General features: G+C 43.2%; 1 pseudogene; it reads left to right on the top strand.

The window, feature by feature from the left end:
• Window positions 1-357: 357 nt before the first annotated feature.
• Window positions 358-4,243, top strand: LOC113009574 (TBC1 domain family member 2A-like; annotated as a pseudogene).
• Window positions 4,244-8,068: the final 3,825 nt, after the last annotated feature.

Genomic DNA, 8,068 nt, shown 5'->3' with positions numbered 1-8,068 from the left:
TTTGCCAGCTTTCTAGCTGTTAAAGACTTTTGGCGAGAGGTTATTCATATTTGAACTCTAATTGAACCCCTCTTTTTTTTACTGTTTTTTTGTTTGTTTGTTTTTGGGTTTTTTTGTTGTCTTAGATGGCCTGACTCAGCAGGTGGGGGCAGTTTCTGAGTTTACCTTCGTTCAAACAGTGCAGAAATGGTTTCGCTATGCTCCAGACCGGATGGGTGGTGCAGGACGCCCCATATCCAGCCCCATCATGGAGTAAACTAAAAACAGTAAATAATACATTTAACAAACAAGCAAGCTCTAAATTTAAGCGGAGAGACTGCAGACATAGCCGCACCATTCCAGGGATTTTTGGTTAGCATGAGGGGTCTAGCCAGGACCCTTACTGGATACTGGGTGGGAATCGAACGTGCGACTCCAAAGATGTGTAGTATTACCACTACACTATCCAGCTGCGCTACACTATCCAACAAAAAAAGTTTTTAGAAAATTTGATAAAGTCTGATGCTTAATATTGTAGGGATATTAATCTCCCTATGATATTAATACGGATTAATAACACAGAGAAGTCATACTTCTGTTATGACAGAATTAATTGGGTAAATTATATTTACAATTGTAACATTGTAAACTTAATGTTACGATTTTACATTATGTTGCAATTTAACATAATGTGAAATTGTAACATTGTAAACATAATGTTACAATTTTACAATTGTAACATCCATCCATCCATCCATCTTCATCCGCTTTATCCGAGGTCGCGGGGGCAGCAGCCTAAGCAAAGAGGCCCAGACCTCCCTCTCCCCAGCCACCTCCTCCAGCTTATCCGGGGGAACACCGAGGCGTTCCCAGGCCAGCCGAGAGATATAATCTCTCCAGCGTGTCCTGGGTCTGCCCCGGGGCCTCCTCCCGGTGGGACATGCCTGGAACACCTCACCCAGGAGGCGCCCAGGGGGCATCCTTGTCAGATGCCCGAACCACCTCAGCTGGCTCCTTTCGATGTGGAGCAGCAGCTGCTCTACTCTGAGCCCCTCCCGGACGGCCGAACTTCTCACCCTATCTCTAAGGGAGAGGCCAGCCACCCTTCGGAGGAAGCTCATTTCTGCCGCTTGTATACGCGATCTCGTTCTTTCGGTCACTACCCACAGCTCGTGGCCATAGGTGAGGGTAGGGATTGTAACATTGTAAACATAATACAATTTTACATTATGTTACTGTCAGAGTCGGACGGTGCCCCGACCGGTCGACCTGTGTGTGTGTGTGTTTTTTTGTTCTCCTCTCTCGCTCCGCTTTTTCTCCGCTGCGATTGTTACGCGGTCGCGTAGCAACGGGAGACCTCCGACCCGTAAGTGCTGCCGCTCTGAGCTGCCTACTAAGCCTGGACGCGATCGAGACGGAGAGACGGAAGGGGACACTTCACTGATTCTAGGGAGTTTTGTGGACACACGAGGGGAGACGGGGAGAGGAGCACTGAAGGGACTTGCACTGTGGATAACTGTGGATTGATTTTGGCTTCACTGTAAATAAAGACACTGTTCAACTTAAACGAGAGGTCCGCGTCTAGGTTCGCTAACTCACCACCCTTAACAGCTACAATTTAACATCATGTAAAATTGTAACATCATGTTACAATTTGTAAATTGTAACATTGTAAACATAATGTTACAATTTTATATGATGTTAAACTGTAACATAAAGTAAAATTGTAACATTATGTTTACGATGTTACAATTTTACATTATGTTAAATTGTTACATAATGTAAAATTGTAACATTATGTTTACAATGTTACAATTTGTAAATTGTAACATTGTAAACATAATGTTACAATTTTACTTTATGTTAAACTGTAACATAATGTAAAATTGTAACATTATGTTTACAATGTTACAATTTTACATTATGTTACATTGTAACATAATGCTTAACAGATAATGGTTATCCTCTTTTTATATCATACATCATTGTCTCTGTAGGAGGGTCTGGAGCACTCCCTGCTGAGCCGCTGGGTTCAGTACCTTGCAGGCAGGTCCGACGATGACTTCATCATCTCACCTGAGCTCAAAATTCTGGTGCGTGAAGGCGTCCCTCGGGAGTATCGGCAGAGAGTGTGGCGCTGTTTGGTCCGAGCCAGAACTTTGACAAGCCAAGAGTGCCACACGCAACGCTATCAGCAGGTACAGCTGTAGAGAGAGAGAGTGCTTTATCCGCACCTGAGCACAGGTGGCTCCTCCTTCTTCCTGTTGGGAATGCTGGCGAGCACTCAGTAATCCTGTTCTGTTTCCAGCTGTGTGAGAAGAGTCGGACAGCTCCTAATCCTGCCTCCAGGCAGGTCCAGCTGGACCTTCACCGAACCCTGACGACCAATCAGCACTTCTCCTCGCCGTCCAGCCCCGCCCTCCAGCCCCGCCCTCCAGCAGCTCCGCCGCATCCTTCTGGCCTTCTCCGGGCATAACCCTGCCATTGGCTACTGCCAGGTACTCAACAGGTCAGAACAAAAGTATAAATTTTATATCTGAGTTCGTATGTGGACCCGCCTTCCAGGCAGAACCTCACCTTCCATCAATGTCCACAGGTTAGCGGCCCTCGCTCTGCTGGTCCTCCAAAGTGACGAAGACGCCTTCTGGTGTCTGGTGGCAGTGGTGGAAGCCATCATGCCTCAGGACTACTACACCAAGAATCTGGTGGCCTCTCAGGTCAGCAGACACACTCACCTGCTTGCCTGCTGTGATCTGTTTTAGTGATCAGTGAGGCTGATCTCTGTGAGTCTTTGTGCTCAGGCGGACCAGCGCGTGCTGAAGGACTTCATGGCGGAGAAGCTTCCTCGCCTGGCATCTCACTTTGAGGATCACAACATTGACGTCTCTCTGGTCACCTTCAACTGGTTCCTGGTGGTTTTTGTGGAGAGTCTGCCCAGCGACATCCTGATGCCTCTGTGGGACGCCTTCCTGTATGAGGGTACCAAGGTACCATACACCCGAACACACCATGACAGAAATGCAGACAACACTTGAATGCACCACAGTAGTGTCCATGGAAACAAAAATGATTTTGTTTTCACCTTTAGATGTCTTTATTTACATTTTAGGAGTAATAAGACATTGTTTACTAAGCATGGGGAACTGTCATGTGACATGAAATAGGAGTGGGAAAGCAGATCATTCTAGTAACGACCTCACAGTCTACCACAAGCAGCGTAAATCCAGACGATGAGCGGGACAATGGCTTTGGGCTTGTTTCTGCAATGTGACAAATGCAGCGCAGCTTTTACATCGTTTGTCTCAGGAAATAAAATCACAGTTCAGACACAGAAATATATACCACACAGGGATAAATGCTGACAACAGCTTCAGCCACGTAGATCCAACCCAAAAGTTTAATTTAAACTTAAAGCTCAACTACCAAGTAAGTTAATATTATCTGGCAACTGAGGAACCAAGTGGCTTATTGGAAATCGATCAGAGCTGTAATGAGTAAAGGGCCCAACTGCACCACAACTGAAAGAGTAATTTTATGACTCACCTCCTCAAAGTTTCCAATTAATTGTGTGGCGTGAGTGTCCTGTTATGAAATGCGTGTCTGTGCTGCAGGTGATCTTCAGATACACTCTGGCTCTGTTCAAATACAAAGAGGACGACATCTTGAAGATTCACGACAGCGTGGAGATCTACCAGTACCTACGCTTCTTCACAAAGACCGTCTCCAATGCCAGGTACGCACTCGCCTCCACCCGCCTTAATCTACGAGCTGTTACACTCTCAGAAGTGTAGCGGATGTAGCTGTTGAATCTTTGAGCTTCAAACCCTTTTTACTGAAATTTTGTGAGAAGTTTAAATTTCCCTGATCACAGTAACAACGATTTAAAGATTTTTAAGTATCTGCAGCTCTCGGATACATGTGGTCCAGTCAGTCCAGTATTTCCTGCTCAAACTGCAGTACCTGAAGTATCAAGCAGCATAAAACAGAAACACTCAAGCTGATCAGTTTCCAGTTCCTCTGTGTTGGTGATCGAGTCCTTTCCACCTGCGTGTGTCCATGCAGGAAGCTGACCAGCATCGCCTTCAACGACATGAACCCATTCCCCAGCCGGCTGCTGAGGAACCGGCGAGTGCTCCACCTGGAGCGCCTGCAGGCAGAGCTGCGTGAGCTGGAGGAGCAGCACAAGGAGTTCATCACCGAGAGCGTCGTACGGAAAGACAAAGAGCTCGACGTCATGGTGAGCGAGGATGACGAGGACCTCTGATCACACGGGACGCTTCAGCTGCTCACTTCGAGACGACGATGAGTTTTCCATGAGTTCAAGAGAATTTTACTAAACCGGCTGTTAACTGGTTTCCTTCACACCAAACACAGGATTGTGTCAGGTTCACCATCTCTACTAACACTACAAGGAAACAGACGCATACAGATTTAACTGCATCACATCTCTGAAACAAGCTTGCAGTAAACAAATGTGTACTGTGTTCACGTGTGTAATAAGTCAGGCTGCAGAAATGTGCAGATGTATTTCAGTGAATTCATTTGGATTAATATGTGATAGCTTATTTATTTCATTGCATCTTTTGCTTTATACCTAAAAATGCGTGACATTTCTAAATGTAGTCACATCCCTATGAAACATGGTTGATTATCAGCTGTAGTCACAGCTGGTGATAAAGTAATTAAATGTCCAGCTATTCAAAAATAGGGCATTCTGCACAATGAGTACTTTTTGGTACTTGAAGTATATTTTGATGCTGATGCTTCAGGGCATTGTGCTGCATTGTCGAAGCTCTCTGGGCTTCCGGTTAGAACGACCTCACAGTGTTTTATTTTGATCTGGTGTAAAGTGCATTGTGCAGAAATGACAGCATGATAGTCACATGATAAAACTGACTTTTCTTTTCTTTTTTTTAATTTTACTGGGTGTGCATCTTGTTCAAATGTCTTTTTCAGCATTTGTACATAAATATTCTGTATATAAATATTTGATTTTCATTTATTTTACAGAGTCCTTTATTTTGTTTCACAAATATGACATTCATGTCAAATGACATCTGCAGACTTTATAATGACCAGCAGGGGGCAGTGTATTGCAGTCTATGAGAACATTTACTGAGACCTGTTTCATGCACTAGTTTCATGTCTCATTGAATCCAACATGATGTTGATTTTGTAAATTAAGGTCACATCTTCATCACATCTAATTTCAAAACACTGATCAATTTTTTTTAAAAATGAATTCCATACCAATTGCAGGAATAAAATAGGAATAAATAACAAACGAGAAATACATACAAAACAAGAGAAAGGCACACATGAGAGAACAGGTCACATGACAGCACAGCATTATCTACCCACAATTTGAACTAAATAACAGATAGCACAGGCAATGAAAACAAACGGAAATCAGAATAAATTTAAAAACTTTTATTGATGTTAACTTGAAGTGCTGAATTAGCCCTGTTGTCAGTTCAAATCACTTCAATCTATAGCGCACTTTAAGGTCTTTAGACCTTAAAAAGTAATACACTGCAAGGTAAGCTTGCAGCATCTTACTTTAAGGTCAACTGTGAAACTTTGTGGAAAGCCTGTGACAAGTTGATGAGTCAGTGAAGCGCACTTCCTTCTGATGACGGCTATACTGAGGTGAGTTTTTAAGCATATCCTGAACTTTATTCATTATTAGACTTCTGACACCTGGCAAATAAACTCTCACGCGATATGAGAACATAACAGCAAAAAGCCAGTAGCTGGTACATGAATGGATAAAAATTGGATCCCTCAGGGAGGCGCCACCACTTGATCTTCTCCACCGTCGTGGTTGGTGTTCTTCATCGTCGTTGGCCAAGGTTGAGTCGGAGATCCATCACAAGTAGCCGATGTTGAGGGCCAATATTGGTTGATGGTATGACTTTTACGTTCGTGACTAGGCTGAGATGGGGTCTTCGGACTAGCCAGTAGTCGATTTGGGTGTCTCTGCTGCCGCTGGAGTACGTGATGAGGTGTGCCGCCTTCTTTTTGAAGAAGGTGTTGGTCACGGCAAGATCGTGGGCCTCTGCGTAGTCCAGTACCCGGCAACCGTCGTCGTTTCTGGTCCCAAATCCTTGGCCGCCATGGAATCGGTGATATCCGTCTCTCCCCTTGCCTACATGTCCATTTAGGTCGCCGCCTACCGCCACGTGTTCCTCAGGGCTAATCGTTTGCAGGTGGTCGTCGAGGGCGCGCCAGAATTCTGTCTTCTCCTCGTCGGGGCAGTTGGTCTGTGGTGCATAGCAGGAGATCAGGGGGGGGCTAGAGGGGCTTGAGCACCCGCCCCTTTCCTGATGAGTGCCCAAAGTGCCCTTTTGTTGAGGCAACTTTTAAATTTTTTTTATTTATTTATTTATTTTATGTGTGTGTGCGTGCGGAGTCCTGTCTGTGCCCCTCAACAATAATATTTAACTATTAATCATAGTTTTGCTAAATAAAAGGATCTGGCTTGCATCAGTCACATGATCACATTTAACCAATGATCGCCCTCGACGGCAGAACGCGCTGGTTACGAGCCGGGAACGAGCTCACAAAGAGCACGCGCATTTGTTGCGGTCCGGAGCTGTAGGAGAAACACAAGTTAACTCAGAGACACAGACTGATGCGACAAACCCAGTAAGTAGGTGTACAGCGCACACTGTAGTGTGTAGCACACAGGAGTATTAGCTTATTACATACACGTTGGTAAGCTGTCTTGTTGCAACTGACGAACTGAAACAAACGAGCGTGCTGTGTGTGCAACAGCGTGACAAACATTACCTGTCCTTTTATTAACTGCAGAAGTAGTGCTGGTCATAGCTGCTGGCTACCTGTGTAAGGCTGTCATGGGTCTGTAGCTCTGTCACCGTTTTAGGGAACATATTTAGTTTTAAAGTAAGTTTCTGGGCATTTCCTGCCTTTCTGGAGGGATTATATTTCACTAAAAAACGATCTAATATGCATGTCCACATAATAATTATTATAATTATAATATATTAAAAAACACACGCTGTATTTTAAAGAACATACATTAAGAAGCAGATTATATTAGATTTATATTTTAAATAAGACAAAAGTTGGATTTTACAGCAGTAAAATGATTGTATCTCTACAGTTTAAAAATGTAATAAGCTTTGCCCTGCACAGAGTGGATAGTGAAACAAATGGAATCATCATAAATACATTATTTCATATTTATTACTTCCCCCTCCTCATTGCTTTATTATTGTAGCTCTAGTAATAAATAATAATTTAAGGATGCCCATAGTATATACAGTATTCTGAAGAAGGTCTAAAATGTCACTGTGTGTGCATGTGTGTGTTTTATTTAGCTGGATTTAAAAAAATATTACTCATGATATAACATTGTGCAGACATGGCTGGTAAGGACATGAGGAGGAAACAGTAGGAGCTGTATGAGGCTACTAAAGGCAGGGCTATAACATTTTGCTGTCATCATTTTATTATAGATTAAGTGCAAGAGTTGTTAGGTGTGGATAATTAGATTATAGTTTATTGCAATAGCAAGTTGTGCCTTGTTCTCAGATAGACAGCAAGTGGAGAGTGATATATGAAATGATGGGAAGGAAGGAAGAAGAGAAGCAAAGAGTGATTCACAGGCAGAGCCGAGTTTATGTCACAGTTTTTCGTTGCCTTATGGTTCCAAGCGCTGTCACCAATCTTTGCATTTTGTTATTATCTCATGAAACTTGTTTAATCAGCTACCATCTCTCCTGTGGACTTTTTAATGTCTACAGTCTCAGATCAACACAGCCCTGCCCTTCCCATATTAGATTCTTGATGAATGTGTGTTGTTGTTATTCAGCATGGTTCAATGTGCCCCTTTTTAACTTTGAGCACCCGCCCCTTTAAACCTCTCTGCACGTCCCTGATAGAGACAGGTTTTAAAGACTAGAAATGAAAACATGTGAGTTCTGTCTTTAAATAAAAATATATAATTCCCTATATTCCTATCTATTCTTGACACTGAAGCTTTACTCTTCTTGATATTGTGACAAAATACTCTTGGGTTAACCACGAGCTTTCTAAAAACTTGCATATAACAATTGTGCACCAT

Source organism: Astatotilapia calliptera, chromosome 2, assembly GCF_964374335.1.
Source record: "Astatotilapia calliptera chromosome 2, fAstCal68.1, whole genome shotgun sequence".
NCBI lineage: Eukaryota > Metazoa > Chordata > Actinopteri > Cichliformes > Cichlidae > Astatotilapia > Astatotilapia calliptera.
The sequence above is the reverse complement of the archived record's forward strand: the minus strand, read 5'-3'. Positions and strand labels throughout refer to the sequence as shown.